The 20,983-nt window shown below is 39.3% G+C and overlaps 1 protein-coding gene and 1 long non-coding RNA gene across 5 annotated transcripts in view; one reads left to right on the top strand and one right to left on the bottom strand.

The window, feature by feature from the left end:
- Nucleotides 1-20,983, bottom strand: part of KCNIP4 (potassium voltage-gated channel interacting protein 4) — a 1,200,268-nt gene that overhangs the window by 191,439 nt on the left and 987,846 nt on the right. The gene's annotated exons all lie outside the window — the stretch shown is intronic.
- On the top strand, nt 105-10,861 carry LOC125964176 (uncharacterized). Its single transcript, XR_007476836.1, has 2 exons — nt 105-148; nt 10,299-10,861. It is a non-coding gene; the product is annotated as an uncharacterized LOC125964176 (long non-coding RNA).

Below are 20,983 nucleotides of genomic sequence, written 5' to 3'. Positions count from 1 at the left end.
CAACCTGATAAGTATGATGTTCTAAGTTAACAAAAATGTTTGGAAATCCACAGAAGGGGCATGCAACAGTACACTAACTGAAGAGGATACTTTTACGAATGTGTTTCTAAAGGAAGGACACGGAAGTTGGATTATTACATAGATTCAAGTAGGTTATCCACGATTCACGATATTGATATTTTAACAACAATTTCAAGGTAAGATCTGGCAGACCCAACATTAGTAAATGTTCAAAATGTTAACCCAAACAACTGTTGCTTTAGGCTAGAAGTATACTGATTTTGACTCTCCAGTCCTTCCTTTCCCAAAATCTTTAGATACCATGTCTAGCTAAAAAGAAAAAAAAGGAAGAAATTTAGCCAGCTCTGAATTAAAATTACTTAACAATGTTCGTGAGTAGGGTGGCCACCAACCCTGGTTTGTCTGTGGTCTCTCAGGATTTTAGCACTCAAAGTCTCATGTCTCAGGAAACCCCTCAGCCCCAGACAAACCGAATGGTTGGTCACACTGATCACGGGTTCTCCCCAATCAATGGGATACATTTCTACCCTTCTATTTGCATATGTGCATTTAGGGGAGGAAAGGTTTGGTAAAGTTGAATGTCATCTAAGGGATCAGAAACAAGCACTTGTTTGAAGTAAGTATGGAAAATATACACAAGAAAGACACTTGCTATATAAATGATGAAAAATTTAGAAGGCAAATCTAAGACGTTATGATGTAAACGGAGTAGAGTCCAAAAGATAGATCAACTTGGTTTTCTCTTCTGCTAATTTTCCCCCATCCATTTGTTCCTGACCCCCTCCCTGCCTCATGTACACGCATATTTAGGCCTCTTATATTTTAGCAAAATAAAACAATTTATTCCTCAACCTGCTCCCATCTAATACCAGAAGTTCAGGCCACCACACACCTGAACTTCTCTCCTAAAGTTCATCAAGGATTTCCATATCTCTTCTCAATTTACTAGATCATTTTGTATCATGTGCTACTAGGAACTACTCCTTCCTTAAATTTCTCCCCTCTTTCGATTTATTGACACCATATCCTCCTGGTTTTCCTCTCACAAATGCATGGCCATTCTTTCCCGACATGCACTTGGGCATCCTCTTATTTCTATTGCCCTTAAATTTGAATATTCATATTCCTTGCAGTTCTGTCATTGGTTTGCTTCTGTCTTTAATCCACACTTATACAGTTGACCCTTGAACAACACAGGTTCGAACTGGTGCATCATGGATTTTTTTCAATAGGTAAGTACAGGAGTAATACATGATCTGTGGCTGGTTGCATCCACCTACACAGATGAACTGAGGATATAGGGGAACTGGGTATATAGAACGCCAACCATATATTATACATGGATTTTTTTACTGCTTGGAGGGTTGGGGCCCCCAACTTCCCATTGTTCAAGGGTCAACTGCAATACAAGGTATTGCAGATATTACAGTGGATTAAAAAAATAAAGAGGGCTTCCCTGGTGGCGCAGTGGTTGAGAGTCCGCCTGCCGATGAAGGGGACACGGGTTCATGCCCCGATCCGGGAAGATCCCACGTGCCGCAGAGCGGCTGGGCCCGTGAGCCATGGCCGCTGAGCCTGCGCGTCCGGAGCCTGTGCTCCACAACGGGAGAGGCTGCAACAGTGAGAGGCCGCGTACCGCAAAAAAAATAAAAAAAATAAAAAATAAAAATCTCTGCCATCATGGTGCTTAAATTCTAGTTAGGAAAAATGTACATTATATACATTAAAAATATAAATAGATTATCCGGTGGTTCCAAGTGCTACAGAGAAAATTAAAGCTGGGAAGGGGGCTGTATTAGTTCCTTAAGGCTACCGTAACACATTACTTCAAGCTTAGTGGCTTAAAACAACAGAAATTAATTCCTCACAGTTCTGGAGGCCAGAAGTCTAAAACCAAGGTGTCCGTAAGGCTGTACTCTCTTCTAAGGCTCTAGGAGAGAATCATTTCTTGCCCTTTCCAATGGCTCTAGGCATTCATTGGTTTGCAGTAGCATAACTCCAATCTCTGCCTCTATACTCATATGGCTTTTCCCTGTGTTTCTGTCTCTTGCATGTCTCTGGGTCTCCAAATCTCCCTCTCCTTATAAGGATACCAGTGGTTGGATTTAGGATATATCCAAGTCTAATATGATTTCATCCTAACTTGAGTACATCTTCAAAGACCCTATTTCCAAATAAGGTCACATTCACAGGTTCCAGATAAACATGGATTTTTAGGAGATACTACTCCACCCACTATAGAGGCTAAGGAATGTTGATTGCAGAGGTAGATGGAGAAGATGAGGAAGTCATTGAGATATCTGGGTAGCTCATAGGACCTCAAACTCAATCTATCCAAAGTGGAAGTCATAATTATCTCTTAAAGCCAGCTCTGAGCTCTTGCAAATACTCACCCTGGTCCTCACCTAGAAAACTAGAAATCATCTTAGGCTCTTAGGTCTTGCTCAGCCTAAACCTCCATGTCCTAACAATCTCTAAATCTATTAGTCTTACTTCCTAAAAATCTACCAAGGTATCTCTATCCCTACTCTACTGCCTTTATTTAGGCCATTTTTCTGTCCAAGTTCCCCATTCACATTCCCTACACTGCCTTAGAGGGAATTTCAACAAGAACAACCTTATTAGGTCACCCTTCTGCATAACCGTTTTGAACAGCTCTCCAATATTTGAGATAAACTATGGTCTCTTTTATAAGTACAAGATATTCCACAGATACTCCTAAAGAAGCTTCCATGACTCAAAAACTCTTTCTGGGGTTTCTAAAGACCTTTTTCATCCTGTATCAACCAATATTCCCCATTCTTCCCCACCACAATCTATTCAAACTTTCTGTAAACCAGTCATACTCAACTAGTAGCTACCTGCTAGTCAGCCATAGCTATCACCATCATCACCCCCACCACTTAGTGAGCAGCAACAATGTATGTGACAGTGTTTTCTTGCACATGCCTACTTTGCATGTAAAATTTTTAATTTACATAAGAACCCCAATGAGGTAGGTGTTATAATTCCCATATCATAAACTAGAAAGCCGGAACACAAGCGCTTAAGTTTCTCACCTGCAGGTCCTAGATCATACACAGGATGAAGTTGTGTTACATATAAACTAGGGTTAATAATTTTCACCTCATAGAATTGTCATTCTAAGGGTTAACTTAATTAAAAAGATATTTAGTACGGACACTGGCACCCTCGCAAGTCTTCAAGCAATGATGATAATGATGACAAAGTTCACCATGCCTTATAATCAATCTTCTGGCAGAAGACAAGGAGGTGCTCAAGGGAAAGGTGCTGCCCAAGTTAAGTCCGTCCTTAGCCTGTAATAGCAGCAAAGAGTTCTCTTTCCATGCGGGCAGATACCTACCCCTTAGACTTAGGTAGGATTACCTGATACAACCACAGGATAGGAATAGCTTTAGAGTAGATTGTTCTAATCACTCAGTCATTTAACAAACATTCTTTCAGGATCTCTTCTATGCCAGCTTCTGAGATTACCTAGATTTATTTTTTTTTAAAAAAATCCTGTCCTAAAGTTTTTATCATTCAAAAAGACATTAATATATGTATATACCAATATATATATATGAATCTACAGTAATTTTCACTCTTCAACAAATATTTATTAAATACTTACTCTATCCTCTGTACTCTAATAGGTATGAAAAATACCCCAATGTTCCAATCTACAGGGTAGAGGTTTAAAATGTCAGTACTGGACATGTGGACACAGGGTGGGAAGGAGAGGGTGGGATGAATTGGGAGATTAGGATTGACATATATACACTACCATGTGCAAAACAGATAGCTAGTGGGAACCTTCTATATAGAACAGGGAGCTCAGCTCGGTGCTCTGTGATGACCTAGAAGGGTGGGATGGGTGGGGGGTGGGAAGGAGGTCCAAGAGGGAGGGGATATAGGTATACACATAGATGATTCACTTCACTGTATAGCAGAAACTAACACAACCTTGTAAAGCAACTATACCCCAATAAAAAAAGTCAGTACTTTTGATGCCCACATTCTCCACCAAAAAAGGTCAGTATTCAGACTGCATACAATATTGCCCATTATCCCACCTATATCCACTCATCTCTTTATTCTCCCCTATTATTTGCATATGTCTCTATCATGAACTAGTTCATAAGCAATTGGAGAAAAACGTGTGTCTCGTTTATATTTTAATCCCTCACCACTTCCTACCCAGTGTAAAGCAAAATAGTTAAAATTTAGCCCAAGGCTGGTATCTGAAAAATGGCTAGTAATAAAACCACGGTTATTAAAACAGAGTGCAGATCACAAACATGAATAATAGCTACCCCTTCCCTGTGGATACTCTGCGATGTGAGCACTGGCTCAGGCAGGCAGTTCAGCGGATTAATCTGTTGGCTGAAGGAAAAAGTTGTCCTCTTCTTGGGGTCTGCTCTACTCCCTTGCACAGCTTTGCTGCTTTGAAAGAAGAGGGGTAAAAGCCTTCTTGAGGGTAAGGGCTGGCTTGGTGCTGAAACATCCAACACCCACCTAGAGTGGGGGGACACTTGCATGACTTGTAGGGAATTTCTTTACTTGGTGCTGGATTTTCTCATAAGCACATGCTTAGGGCACTAGCAAAAGGTGATCCCAAAGAGTTTTTTGAAAGAATCTGACATTTGAAATTGGGAAAAAAAGCATTTATGAAACCATCATAGGAAAATCAGAATGCAGGTTGACTTTCTTGCCTTTAGCTGATCATTCAGAATTTATTTTCAATATGCAAGGGGAAATTACCAAAGACTTTTCAATTTTTAATACTTCAGTATAAGTTCACTGCTCAATTAAAGGTAGACATTGAATCAGGAGAAGCAAGATAAGGAGGAGCCTAAGAAAGCTTGTGTGTTTATTTTTGAACTGATGGGCTCAGAGATTAGTCATATTTCATGAAGCCAAATTGAATGTGGCCTGTATTCCTACCACTGTGTTTGTCACCACCATGTAACCAAGGTCACCACTGATCCTTTTTACGTTTTATCAGGCTTTGCCACTGTTCTGTGATGGCTAGTGTCCTCAATCACTGAGGCACCAGAATGACTAGACTTTGAGTTATAATATTTAAGAGTAGATCTTTCTGACTATGGCTCTCCTCCCTACTGTCTTTGGTCACTGCACACAGAACTAGCCCCTTCCACTCTCTTCTCATACAACTATGTCTAAATTCCTGCCCAGACTGAACCCTTCACAGGTTCATCAATTCCTCCAACTTGCCTCTCCACCAAACCCTTTCCATGTAAGACTTCTGGGACATACATCTCAACATAAGGACAAAACAAAACAAAGAAACAAAATTTCCCTTCCATATTCTCCAATTTTGTACCACATTCTTTCTATTGCTTTTCTTTACTGAGTGGCTTAGTCCAGCCCCAAACAAACAAAAGGCACATGTGCCTCTGATGACTCTGATCCTTAGAGCTGAATTTCCACCTCCTTCTCCTAATCTTCATGTGGAAATTTGTTGAAATATTATTTTATGCTTATTTCTCCAATTTCTCATTGCCCATTTACCATTCGACCAACCAGAAATGATTCCATCCCTCACCCCTTTAGCAAAACTGTTTTCAACAACCTCATCTACTATCCCCTAATCTGCAAATTCAATGAATTATTTTAAGATCACTTACTGAACTTTCTATTACATTTGATACTGAAAATTCTGGAATCTTTAAGGTTTCCTGATATCTCACCCTAAATCTCTCACCAGTCCTTCTTACTCTTCCTCATCCTTAAATATTTCTGTAATGCATTACATCATCTTTGACCTCACTCGACACATTTTTTTAGAGTGATCACTTCCAAACTCTGTGCCCTCATTTGCCAACTCCATGCTAAGACTTGTTCATCTAACAGCCTGCAAGGCAGACCCTCTTAGAGTTCTCATTGTCTCCCTCCATGCTAGATGTCAAAATTTGAACCTCTGATCTTCTCCACTAAACAGCATACACATCTTTTCTTCTTATCTGAATTGAATGCACTACTGTCTTCACCCAGTCACCCATAAGGCAAATCTGGAGTCATCTTTGACCATCCTCAACCTCACTTTCAACTAGTCACAAGCTGCTGTTAATTTGAGCTCTGAAATATTTATAGAATCTGTTGGTTACTCTTTCCATCTGTTCTTTACACACCATTCAATGACCATTGCTCTGGTTCCAGCTTTTATCAACATCTGAACTTGTGCTACAGCACCCTAACTCACCTCCCTACCTCTAGCTTTAGTCTTTTCATATGTAAACCCCAAGCAATGCTCCATGAAGATGCAAAAAAATAACTACGTCATTTCACTTCTAAACTTATTTCTTACAATTGTATGATTTGCCCTTGATGTAGATCCCTGTATTCATCAATTATTTCAGAATGATGTGCCTCTGGTTTTACAATGATCTCCTCGACCTGAAATGCTCCTCTATGTCTACTTTCAATCAGCTATTTTTCATTTGTCCATTAAAACACAGCTCAGTTTTCAAGTCTCCTAGGAAGCCTCCTTGTCCATCCTAGGTTGAATTATATGCCATCTCTCAGTACTTCTATAATGACCAATTAGTATAGCTGTCATTTAACTGTTCCATAATTCTTATAACTGTGACAGCCTGGAAGCCCTTTGAGGGAATCGTTTGTATCTCATTCATCTTGGAGGCTCCCAGCATCCTGCAAGGTGCCAGGCACAAAATAGACATTAAAAAAAATTAAATGGACAATTGAGGAGGTGAGTCCTAAATTTTTATTTTTAACTTTTATTTTTCCCATGAAAAACAAGGATAAGATGTGATTCTCATGTTCAGAGGTTGATGAATAAATGGGAAGAGTACTTTCTTCAGATCCTTATTTTTAAGCATTCAGGATATAAAGCTTAGGGAATAAATTTCTTAGGCAGTCATTTCCTATGAAGTATATTCAGATTTCTGTTCATTTAGGGGAGTGTTCTTATCATTCTTTCTCTCATTCTTCTTTGACCTACCTTTGCTCATGTTGTTCTGCTTCCACCAAAGACTAAACTTTAGAAGTAAACACGGACATGGACTGCCTGCCTGTTGTAGGACGGCAGGGCAAGATTCTGGAAAGAACACGGGCTTAGAGGTGGTCTCGTTGGATCCTAACATCAAGCATTTAACGACTTGGTGACACTGAGCAAGTTTCTCAACCACTTGGTCCTCATTTCATCTCCTTTTACGAGAGGAATAACAATGCTACTCTACTGGAATTTTGTGAGATTACATGAGCTGATGCCTTTAAGATACCCGGCACAATAATTTGATTTTCCTTTTCACTATCTAAAGGTGGTATGCAAGGACTAGATAGAAAAGCCTAAAAGAACTAAATAAATGTTTGAATATTCTAAGTATTTGCATGCTCTCTAATTCATATTAACATGAATAGTGAAAATAGGGCTTCTCAAAAGTAAGGTTGTCAGTAAAATAAAATAAAAGCGAGTATGATATGATTTTTTTTTTCCTGCGTGGATAATGAACTTATTTCTGCTTTGCTTGACTGGTTGCCAAAGCTTTGTCCTTGACTATATGAAATTAGAAATTGGATGAACTTTTCTTAATTGGCCAAAAAAAAAAAAAAAAAAACCAAAAAAAACAACCCTACCTCAAAGCAAAAGTTATTAAAGACAGATATTCTTAACAGAAAGCTTAGCACAGACAGAAAGCTGCAAATGGAACATTCCAGGGTCAAAGGGATGGAGAAAGAAGGACAAAAGGAGAGGAACGTTAAAGCTAGAAATTCTCTCATTATGAAGACTGATTATTTAAGCAAGGTTAGTTTTTTGAGGCTTATGGACCTGTTACGTTTAAGATGGCAAACAACACAATGTTACTGCTAATTAGACATCCAATGAAATGTCAGATGGAAAGGTTAACTGTTTTAAAGAATGTTATATATTCTTGTGTTTAAAATGCCATTGTTACTAGTTTTGAAACAGGGCTTGTTGACAAAACAGGAAAGAGTACATGATCCAGAGAATGAGGTAGAAATATTTTATTTGTCCAGTATATAAAAATATGAGAAAAAATATAGTGAGCTTTCATCCTTCATTTGAAACACTAACATCTGACCATTTCTACAGTGACTTAGAACCCGAATTATTTTGATTTATGCAGATCTCACCCCAGGCAGATTTGCAAACAACAATAAAATGTATGTGTGGAGGGCCTATTATATGCCAAGTACTGCTCTAGACATTGAAGAAAGAGAATGAACAAAACAGCTAAAGTTCCTGGCCCCATATGGAGTTTACCTTCTAGTGGGGGAAGACTTACAGTAGGGAAATCATCACATAATGTGATGTCCTATAGTAACAGGTGTTATGAAGAAAGAAAGTAGGGTTTGGACATTGCTTTTCCCTGGCTACCCACTATAGTAATAATGGGTGGTTAACATTTCTCTGAAGAGATATTTAAGAAGAGACCTCACTGAAGAGAGGGAGCAAACATGTGGCTACCTCAGGCAGGAGACTTGCATGCACAGTTGAGAATATTTGGTTGTGGCTCTCTGGCTTGCCTCCCATCATTACAATCTTTGGCCACTGCTGCTGTGGTGGGTGAGTGGAGAGAGAATTAAGAATTATGCTCTGGGCACTGAGCAAACTATCTGATAAAAGCCGTCACATTTCCCCATCCTAAACAACCTATAAGACAGGATGAGCTACCCCTATCCTCCAGATAAAGCAACTGGGATTTATGAAACTGAAGGAACTCACATGGGGCTCTCAGCTAGTAAACTTCAGCTAGTAAACTTAATAATTTGGTCTCCAATGCACAGTCTATGCAATATTGCATCTCTGAAGATTCCTAAAGCTAGCACAGTTGCAGAAGCAACCCTAACGCTTACCCTTTATTGAGAGCATGCTCAGTACCAGAGGTTTTCTTTATACTATCTCCTTTGGTCCCCACCATACCCCTATGAGGTAGGGCTGTTATTATCCACAGTGCTCAGTAAGGAAACTGAGACTAGAGAGGGTTAAGTAACTTGTTCAAAGTGATGATGGGTCCATAATAAAAGCTAATATCTGCTATTTCATTTTCTCTGAGGAGCTTATATATGTTGCCTGAGGTTACTGACTTCAACCATGAATCAGAATCAATATGCTTAAGAATAATGAGAATTTATGAGAATAATAAAATCCCAAAGAATAATAAAATCCCAAAGTACAGATGTAGCCTTGCATTTATATTTTGGTTTAACTTATAATTTTTTTCAATCATTTTATGCTGACATTTATGATAACATTTCCTTTCAAATAGAACCAACTGAATATATTCTGTGAGAAATGCAGTGGTGTTATACTGGTCTCAGTTCGTCAGAAGACAAGAGGCTGCCTAGACACTGGACTGTGGAGCCTCAGCTACAAACGCTCTTAGAAAACAGCTGCATGCATGCCAACCAGTGCACACCCTGTAATGCTTTAGTCTCTCCTTATGAATATTGAGCATCTATTTATAGCCTAAGCTACCATTTGTGGCAGAGGCAATATCTTAGTGATTAAGAGCTGAGGTTCCAATCTCTGCTCTGCAATTTACTACAACTGATTTGCAGCTTCCTGCAGCTGATCTGTTCACTGCTCATTATGTTGCTGAATGCTCATTATGGGTCAGAGACTATTCCAGGCACTTTACATTCAGTCCCCTTAATGGTCCCCAGATGGATTATTAATCCCATTATATGGAGGAGAAAACTGAGCTCAGAGAGGAAAAATAACTTGTTAGTGGTCATGCAATTAATAAGCTGCAAAGCTCTCATTTGAACCCCAGGTGTCTGATTTAACAGCCTGTGTTTCCTTCCCTATGTGACACTGTAGGACTAAAGAGGGATGGTAATGTGACCATGTAAGAAACAGCATCAGCTCTGTAATGAGGGCTAGGCAGGCAGATCCTGTACAAGCTCCACAAGGCACTATTGCCTCAGTTGGTCAAATTCTTGGTGTTTTTAATTAGTAGCCCAGTCTAGGATCAAATGTATAAGGATATATTCTTGGGAGTGTTAGGAAGACTACAGATGGCAGAGAGGAGGAGCCTGTCTAAGCCTCAGGCTACTCATCTACTGCCAGGTAACCCTTCCTCTGCCTTCCTCCCAAGATAAACCAAGACAAAGATAAGTCAGGAAAGTATGGGGACTACCTCCAGTCACTTATTCATATGTATAAATGCCTCCTACTTCTGGGGAATTCAAAATTCTGTTTTCAAAGCCTTTGTTTGCCAAATACCCCCCTTCCTTGCTAAACTTAAATTATATATTGCCTCTTTCAGATACAGTTAGATCTCCATGGACCAGCTCAATCAGGCTAAGTGACTTTTCCAAAGATCTCAGCTCAAATAGGGATGCACCTGAGGAGAATCTTATCCTCAGAATTGAAGTTCATTAGATCGTGCTCCTCCAATTCTACCACCATGTGCCTGCAAATCTCAGAGGACCTTCATCCACCAAAAATCTGATTCTCTCTAACGCCTCATTTTTTGGAGTGGAGTCCATGAACCAGCAGCTTGTGCATCACTTGGGAGCAGTTAATATTTGTTAAAAATGCAGAGTAGCAAGCCCTATCCAGACCTGCTGATTCAGGACTGCAATTCAACAAGAGTCCCAAGGTGATCCATTGACACAATGAAGTTTGAAAGTCCTGCCTTGGAAGTCATTCAACCCCCCTCATTTTCCAGGGAGGGAAACTGAACTTCAACCAAATGACTTTCCAGTACATCCCACAGCAGAATCCAGTTTGGATTCCAGGATTCTGATTCAGCAGTATAACTTTTGGCACTATCATGAACCTCTGTGGGCCTTTGTTTCCATATCAGTAAAATGAGGGTACTCACAACTGCCTACCTCTTTCTTGGTATAAAATGTGATGATCTGTGAAAGCACCTGACTAATGCCAAAGAATTAAGCAAACAAATGTGTGTGCCATTATATCAAATCAAACTAACTTGAATCCTCGAAGACTCTGTGTGTGTGTGTGTGTGTGTGTGCGCGCGTTCATGCAGTCACGTGCACGAGTTCTAGGAGCAGAACTGGGCCACATATGACAAATTTTGCCCTACTTAATTGACAATGTAACCTAATTCTCAGACAAGTTGCCAAAAAAAGAATCCTTTCTCCTTTAAATCTCAGAAGGGCTCTTAAAATGGATGGGCCCTCTGGGCCTCACCAATGTGTTTCCACAAAGCAGCCTGAGAGCACGGGGCTTTATAGCAATGGTATTAGATCTCAGGGCATGAGCTCAGGTGGACAGACTACAGGGGAGAGGTGGGCAGCTTTTTTATTTTTCTGATTCCCAAGAGCCACTAAAATCAAGTGTGGTTTAGAGGGGAAAGAGACAGGAAAATAAAAAGATTGGGAGAAGAGGAAGAAGACAAAGGTGGGGAGGAGGGTTCTGTTGACAGTATCCAGCCATTCACGAAACATATATTTATTGATCAATATTTATATGGCAGACACTGTTCTAGGTATTTTGGACACAGCCACGATCAAGTCCAGTGGATCAAGTCCATGTACCATCTCATAAGGATCCCACCCTTAGATGGTCCAGTGGTGGTGGTGGAGAGGGAGGTACATGGAAAAGCAAACAAATGACCAGGACAACTTGGGGTCACAAAAAGTGCTTTGAGGGGGACTTCCCTGGCGGTCCAGCGGTTAAGGCTCTGTACTTCCACTGCAGGTGGCCCAGGTTTGATCCCTAGTTGGGGAACTAAGATCCTGCATAACGCAAGGCATGCCAAAAAAAAAAAAAAAAGAAAGAAAAAAATGTATTACATGTTAAAAAAAAGTGCTTTGAGGAACACAGAGATGGGGGGTGGAGTTCTGCTTATGAATGGATGGTCAAGGGGGCTGGTCTGAGATGAAAATTCAATCTTAAGGACAAGAAGCTGTGCGCAGACAAGGGGAAAGGGCTTCCCAGGCAATGCTGGTGCTCCAAAGAACAGAGAGTAGTGAGAGCAAAGGAGGGAGGAGATGAGGTCAGACAGGCTGATCTAAGTTAGTTCACAGGCACCTTCTGGGTCATGGTCAGGGGTGTGGGCATCAGTCTGAGTGCAGTAGGGTATCACTGCCCATCCAACCGGTGATTTACCTAAGAGTAGAAATTACAATCTCAGAATCCCAACATAGCAGCACAGGTTAATAGACTCAAAGCAGGGGAACAGTAGTGTCTTTCTTCACTTTATTTCTACCTTCCATCCCTTCTTCCTTTCAGATGTTTATTAAACACTTACTACATGTCAGCTACTGTGTCTCTGTGAGGATGAGCGTTTGGCTTTCTTATTAAGTTTGATTCATCTCTGTGAATTAGTACCAGATACTTAATCAATGGTCCCCCATTGCCAAGAGCAACTCTGTTTTGTTGTACTACAGAACTTGTTACATGTAATACGAGGATTCCATCCAGCTGTACTGGATAAGAATCTTGAGAGGTGGGCCTCCCATGGATGACAAGTGATGCTGCAAACCACACAAGCCTCTTGTCTGGGCCTCTCTCTGGGGTACCAACATCTCATCTCTGCTTCCGCAGCTGCCCTTAGTCTTTAGGGATCAGATCAAAGCCCCTCTCCTCTGATATCAAGTCTCCATGAGCATCGCTAACTCACACTACTCTGAGTGCTATTCCTGGACCTTAAGTCCTCATTGCCCTGTCCCGCCACCCCCAGCTGAAGTATAGCGCCTTCAGGACTTGAGCTGATCCTTTATCATTTCATCCTCCCAGAATCCTGCCTCCTGCTCAATAGAAAGTTAAGAAATAGCTATTGCTGTTGATAAAAATAACCTCAATACAGAGAAGTCTCAAGGGGCAAGGATGTCTCAACTTTATTTTAGGATGGGAAGAAATAATCACAGAGATAACACTGACCCAATGACATTGATAAGGGTTAGTCTGTACTGGACACATTGTGTGCCAGATACTGTGCCAACTGCATGCACCATCTCATAATCTAATTTATTCTCTATCTAGTCTCTACCCACATGAATCTGGATTTGATCCTAAAAGGCCCAGCCTGGTGGGAAATGCTCCCAGTAAACTTGGATTACTAGAGTAATAGAGTGGTCCTTTTCAAGCTCTCTGAGCCTCAGTTTACACATTTGGAAAAATGGGACGATAAACCCTTAACTCTTCTCTTTTCCAAGGTTGTTCTGAGGATCAAATGAGGCAACATAGTAAGTGCTATGTAAACATATTAAAGAAGGCTAGACATAAAAGTGAAGAAGAAGAAAAATAATTTTTGATTTTGGGGCAATGCCAGAATTCCAAAAGCAACTGATGGTTCACTTTCCTGCTCCAGAATTGGATCTTATTTATTTGCAATATTGCCATGTTACTGGTTATTTCTGGACTTATCTCAGAAGCAGGTCATAAGTAAAAGAGAGTTTGATTCAATAAAATATTGGAAGGCTGAAAAGCCCAGGTAAGCAAAATTCAATAAGTATCGACCAAGGTCCTTCATTTCTAGCTTGCTTTGACAATGACCTTTATTTTTCAATTAATTAAACTCAGCGTTTCTCCTACTCAAATAACAGGCTGGACTTGGCAGGGCCTGGTTCTCAGCTCTCATCTCTGCTTCTCTTCTCCACGCTAGCGCTGAGTGGGCTCTTCTATCCTGGAGTGGAAGATGTCACCCACCCCACCTGGCTGGAGGGAGAATCTTCACTATGCTTCCACAGCATGGCAGCCACCAAGGAAAAGAATTACAGTCCCTGGGAAACAGTTTTTCTGCCTGGTACAGCTTTGCCTAAACTTACAGTTCAGGATGTGGCTCTCTGGGAGATAGGGCTGGGGGTCCTCCAAGGAGAAGTGGGGGCCTATTATTTGAGTGGAAACAGGAAAACCCTTTTGTCTTCTTCTCAATAACATCAGCACCATTATTGGAGTTGACCCACTTTGTTTTCTCCTGAGTTTTTTTTTTTTAAATAATGATAATATTCCTGAGAATGGTAATCTATAAAGTATCAATACCTTAGTGTCAGTTTGTCTATTAAGATCTCTTTTCTGACAGAAGGAAGTTCTGGGCTTTATAGAACACATACTCCAGGCTGTGTGTAAGGCCCTTTAACTGCATTGTCTCTTTGACTCCCTACCAGGTCTCTGTATGGTAAGAACTGAAGGTCAGAGGGGGATAGTAACTCCCCACAGGTCACACAGGTGGCAGGTGGCAGGTGGCAGTGTGTTTTGAGCACATATAAATGTGGCCTTTTTCCTATTATTCCTCATAGCTGTCTCAAATAAAGGAGAGTATAATATTCTGATTTCTTGGAAGAGAGAGTGAGGATGAATTTGGGCCACTTTGAAAAAATCCTTTATGAATCCTGAAACATCCCGTCACAATTTCTTTTGTAGCGCCCAAAAGTCCCGAGTGGAAAGTATTATGTTTACACTGGTTAAAAAAATAGTACCAAGTCCCCTACACATTACTCTAACAGACTTTTTGTGGCTATGGGGTCTTTCCTTTGGGCTTTCTGCCCATGTGCTTCACTAATTGGGTGAAGCAGATTTCATCCGCCACCAATTGAAATACTGATTCTTCTTCCAACAGGGAAGGAGATATCTAGGGAAATGTTTCCTTTACCTGGAAGATCCATAGGCATTAGCTAGTGTGCCTCCCTATTATCTCAGCTCCTTGCCTTCTTACCTTCTGCCTTTTCTCTTGATTTCAAGCTATGATGTTGAGTAGAAAGTGAGAAAGTTGCCCAAAGTTTCATTTGGTTCCTTTGCTGTGGATACTTTATTCTGTCCATATTTCCTGGCTAGAGTGAATAAGTCTTTGTTCCTTTAAATCTACATTGTTGTTTTCTGATATTGGAAGACATTCCACTCATAGCCATTCTGCAATCAAAATCCCCAATCCATTGAGGAGAGATCTAACTATATTTTTGGTGGTAATTTAACTCCAAGTTGATGCAATCAATACTCTGTGCAAGCGAGTGTGTTGCCATTAGAAACTTTCTCCCCTTTGTAGGTTCACAGATTTAGCTTTTCTAAGCAGTGGAGAAGCATGTGATGTGGATGCCAATGAAATTACAGCCCCTGAATCAAATACTGCAGTTATTAATGCAATCACAGCTTTTTGCTCCAGGACTCTTACAAAACCAACTGACTTCCCCAGATGAATTTGATGCCAGAATGCTCAAGAAGAAAACTAACATTAAATGCAAGGGGCATAACTTTGCTGCATTCTCTTTTGTTTTTGCTCTACTTCTTTTCTGTTCTTCATTTCAAAATACTCACACTCCTTTATGGACTACATTTCTAAAGTGATATGGGGCTCTATTTGTTATGGATTGAAATATTTGTGTCTCCTAAAACTCACATGTTGAAGCCCTGTAACTCCCAGTGTATATTTGGAGATGGGGGTCTCAGAAGGAAGTACTTAAGTTTCAATGTGGTCATAAGGATGGGGCCCTGATCTGATAAGATTAGTGTCCTTTTAAGAAGAGACACCAGAGAGCTTGCTTTCTCTCTCTCTCTCTCTCTCTCTCTCTCTCTCTCTATCCTTGCATACATAAAGGATGCAGGGAAAAGGCAGCTACCTATGCGCCACGAAAAGAGCCCTCAGCAGAACCTGATCATGCTGGAACTTTGATGTTGGACCTCTGGCCTCCAGAACTGTGAGAAAATAAATGCCTGTTGTTTAAACAACCCAATGTGTGGTATTTTGTCATAGTAGCCTGAGCTGACTGATACACAATTGATCTGGGAAATTCTAATTATTTGAATCAATTGGGTAAAGTGTTAGATGAATTATTTCAAAATCCTTGCAAATGTGATTAGAATTAATATTAAATTAATACTGAGGAGAAAACTTCTGATCCTTTAGAAATGATTAAGCATATGATCTTTTTTTTAAGCCTCAAATAACTAGCAGCTTCTGATCAAGCAGTTTCCTTCCAAACTGAAGAGTAAATACTAACCCTCTCCTCTCCCTCCCCCCACAAACACACTCATACACCTTTTTGAATAGGCATCATCTACTACTGTCTAAAGGTAATCAAGTTTCAATGTAATTGAAACCAGATTAACAATACATTCTATTCATTTGAGTGTTGGGCCTGCATTACTGTGTTTTATTGAGTTAATGAATTTAGTTTTCTGATGGAAGAAGGAAGAAAATGGGAGGAGAAGAGTCTGGGATTATTTAAGTAGTTGAAGATAGCACAATGGATTTGGAAACTGAGCAGTCAAAAAGTGTTTACTCAGAGGGACCCAGGTTTCTTTCCTTCCTTCCTTTATGAAAATACATAGTAAATTTGTTAAGAAGCAAACTCGACTCTCCTACAGCAACAATAATAAACATATACTTTGCTTATTGTTACATTCCTGTAGGTGACTGGGTGCCTGTCACAGTGTGGGCACTTTATAAATAGGTACAATTGATCAATTATTAATGAAAAGTCTGGCTGTAATACAAACACATTTCTTAATAAGAAAAAAGAAAGAAAACATAATTTACGTTTTTATTATTTATCTATGATAAACCTAACAATAGAAGAGATTGAGATTATAAAATTAAGTATGTTTTAGCTATAATCTATTGCAAAATGTTTTTTCTCAAAATGACAGTGATTCACAAAAAAACAAAAAAAGTTAGAGATTATAGCTAACCATTTTCATGGATTGACGTATTCAAGGAGCAAAGGGCATTTAATTTTATTATTCAAATTTAGAATTACTCCTTCATTATCATCTCAAAACTCCTTTATACAGTGACAGTGATATTATTACTTAAGAATTCAATTATCACAATATAAAGTACTAAAGTTATTACTACCTTTATTCTTCCCTGGCCACGACCCTCAAAAATATAGAATTTTACCACCTAGTAATAGAAATCTTGACAAGAAGTACATTTCAGTAAATCAAAAACTCTATGTTCAAAAGCTATAAGAAATCATATAAAGTTCAGATATATTAAGAGACTATTTTCCCATTTAGAATTGAATTACAACAGAAAGCATAATTTTTGCCCTTACCTGACGTCATACCACTTTTGAATTACTAATCTTTCATAATAATTTTATACTAGATCAAAAAATTAATTATTGATTTAATACCACAGCAGTCTTAAGGGATGAGGACCCTGACCTTGTGTAACTTGCCAAGGTTACAAAGCTGTTAAATGGTGAAGGGTGGATTTGAATCTTTGTCTGTTTGACTCAACAGTCTTTTTTTCAGCCAGCAAAGCATGAGTTACCTTCCCCCTCTGTCATCCACTCCCAGGGCTTCAATGTCTCTCCACAGAGAGCCTCATAATGCCTTGTGCAGAATTTATTGCACTTCCTCCTTTTCATAGCATCTATCTGTTTTACCCCTAATGACCAGCTGCAACTTGAGACTTCCATATCACAGGGACCTAGCAAAGTGCATAATAAATAATAAGTACAGTATATAATAATTACAATGTAATTTACCGAATGAATGAATGGTGTTAATGAGATCCATCCCTGTATTCCAAAGCCATGTATGCTTACTCTAATTTTATCACTGTTCCCCCCAATTTGGTCTTCTTCATGAAGAGTTATCAAAAGAGAGTTGTTATCAATCACCAAAAATGGATCAGCCCAGATTATTATTCTCCTAGAAATGTGATTCAGGCTTTGCTTTTCTTAGAGTAGGTCATACAGGTTAGCACGTGGAGACACATGGAACACTTCCTGTGTTTTTCTCAAGAAACAGACAGCCCTTCTGTGCAGGATTGGAGGAAAACATTGTGCAGAAATCATAAATCAACATCCCCATTTCAAAGGTCTATGCACATCCATTCTACGTGATATATGTCTGCATACTCTGAGAGCAAAGCTGTCTTTATGAACAAATATCAGCTCAAGTGAACACAGGAGCTCAAGATAAAAAGAGATATAAAGAACATAAAATTCTGAAGGGCTCCAAGTAATACACTGAGTCCACAGTCCATAAACAAGTATACCTTCTAAGTTGCTCCAAATTGACTTCTTAGGATTCTGTACATGCGGACAAAACATGCTCTTTTTCTAAAGGAGGCTTGGCAGGGGAGTGGGGAGATCCCTTAAAAACATGGGTTTCACTAAGCCTAAGACCATGACATATGATATTTTGTGCAAACTGAACACATTCCATCTTTTGATGGAATGATTGAGATTTTAAAATCAAATCAATAGATATGAATTTACTGTACATCAAGTACTGTGCAGGGTGTAGAGATGATTAAATCCTCAAATAATTTATAGCTTGCTTTTATTCAATAAAGCATGATGACCATGATAAAGCAAAGAAGTCAATCAAGATATAATTAAATAGTGGCAACAAAAACAGCAAGAGTGCCACAGGCTTTACGGAATAATCTGTAAACCAAGCTGGTCAGGCAGCAACTAATTTATCGGGTGTATGTGGCATTCAGAGAATCCTGATCACTTCACACCCATACTTTTGGCAGACATCACTAATCAGCCACCAGGCTTTATCCTGCTGGGCCAAGATGTATCCCTCAAATCTTTCTCAATTCTGTGTTCCTGGCAGCCAATTAGCTAGGGCTGGCTAGCAAGATGAAATCTATTTGTCACCCCTGTCATATTATTCCTCACATGATATGGTTTGGGTCCCCTAATCCTATTATTTATCACTCTATTGGGTTCTCAGAAGATGGTCTGGATTGTCTCATTTAACATCTACTTCAAGCTCCTTCTGGCATGTCACTCTTTGTTATAGAAACGGGAAAGTTCGCCATACCTAATCCAGACTCCCTTGCAGCTAGAGATCTATATTTTGGTTTCACTTGAATGTGGAACAAAGGGGAGAGGCTGGGGCAGAGACAGCATGGTTCTGAGATCACAGCTTCTGAATATGGGGTCCCACGTTGCAGTGGTCAGCTATGCTGACCATGGCAGACGTGGGATGAAGCTGGGAGCTGAGAGTTGTTCCTAGAAGCCCTTCCTAGAGCTTGTTCTTCAAGCCCTTCCAACTAGTTTGTAAGCCACATAATACCTGGTACTAAAATCCTTTTCTCTTAACTCTGATAAAATATTCCTTTTGTCTGTAATTGAACCCTAATCTATATAGCTTTTGTCCCTTAAAATAGCTCTTAATATGAAGTCTGCCCCCAAACTAAGCAGAATAGGTTCCTACTTCCCCCCTTATCTGGAAAATAGATTTCCGTAAACAGATGCTGATATCATGCTAAGTACTGAAAGACGTCAGCCACCAGATCTGCAGCTAGAGATGACTTTGTAAAATTCCCTCAATTCCTCTGGGGCTCAGGTTCCTCGTCTGTAAAATGAGAGAAATTCCAGGCCACTTCCATCTCTAGCAATCTTTACACTTGATAAAATGATTTTCTATCTGTCTCTATGCAAGAAATTTAAAAAATCTACTTATCATCTACTCTGCAATTTTCTTGCATAAGGTGAAATCTTTTTTTTTTTGAATAAATATAATTGATCACTTGAGAGAGAGGTGACGTGAAGCTACTTCTGAGATAAGCACCTTATAGCTTAAGGAAATTTTAGGGCTCCTAATTCCATTTTACAAATATAGAAACTTAGGACCATTAAGGAGAAATTACCTAAATTCAGACATCTATGGGATGACACTAGCTTCTTATGCTAAATACAGTAACATCCTCCTTTCATTATTCCAATTTTACCAGAGAGAAAAAGGGAAGAATATAATGCAAAATTGGGTGCTTATTCTTTGAATGGAATGACGGGTGTAAACTAAGGGTTTACATTTTTATTTCTCAGCAAAACTCATTTAGTATACGACCAGTTTCTGTGCCATGTGTCTTTGTGTATTTCTGATGATTGTTCAACTTCAGACATCTAACACGTCATGTCTATACATGTTTATACATGTCTAAATTTGATTGCAAACTTTTTGGTGAGGATCTGCTTTTAACATTCTCAGTGAACCTTGATGTGCCTTGTGTCACATAGGAATTCAATAAACATTAGTTATTATTTACTTTAAGTTATACTTAAAAGCAAATAAACTTTTACCTCCATAAGGAGTCAAATGGATACAAATTCAGAGTACTTTCCTTTAAAAGTTTGCTCTGACTTCATCATTATTATTATGTATTTATTGTTTTGTTATGTTTCCCCACCTCATTTGAGGTGATGTTCAAAAATGTATATTCACTGTAGAAGAATAAAATAATAGATTAAAAGTGAGAGATGAGTCAAAAATATAAAGAAATGAATTATAATGCTTTTAGTCAGTATGCAATTATTCAACGTGGGTTTTAAATCTGACATTGAGCTTCCTAGCAGCAAAAGCAAGAAGTAAACCATAACACCTGTAAAAAAACAGTGACCACTACATATAAGTTTATAAAGTGCTTGAGAAGACAGTTTTTCCTTGACCTGAGTAGAACGAACAATATGGTGAAAAGAGTACCTAACAGAAGTCAGAGTAACAGAAATAATTACTAACATTTGCATAGCATGTATCATATAAAAACATTTTATATACATTAAAGTTCACCCTAGCCACACAATAATTCTGGTGTATGTTTATGTTTATTAGCAGTGTCCCAATTTTTAAATGGAAGAAAGAGAAAGCAAGCAAGCAAGGAAGAAAGGGAAGAGGGAGAAAGAGAGAGAGACTGAATCAGGTTTGTCTGGATTCAAAGCCCGTGTTTTGCTGCTGGACCAGTCACCTCCTCACTAATCAGCCACATGACCTGCAGCAGGTTTACACTCTTCCCCAAGACCTTCATCGCCCATGATCTTCAGATATGGAATAACTGATCCGTGCCTTTCCTGCCATAAAGGGTCATGGAGGCAAATAATGAGATGCATGTGGAAGCTTCTGGGGTACTATTATAGGTATTGAAAATCCACTAATTGCACTGCCTATCAATAATATTAATAACTATAATTAAATCACTAAACAGAATATAGAATTATCTAAAAGGAATGGTCTGATTTGCACATGGTATAGGAGATGTTTCTGGTTATTCTCAGATTCTCATGGTAGTCTCTG

The sequence above is a fragment of the Orcinus orca genome, chromosome 4, assembly GCF_937001465.1.
Source record: "Orcinus orca chromosome 4, mOrcOrc1.1, whole genome shotgun sequence".
NCBI classification, from domain to species: domain Eukaryota; kingdom Metazoa; phylum Chordata; class Mammalia; order Artiodactyla; family Delphinidae; genus Orcinus; species Orcinus orca.
The sequence above is the reverse complement of the archived record's forward strand: the minus strand, read 5'-3'. Positions and strand labels throughout refer to the sequence as shown.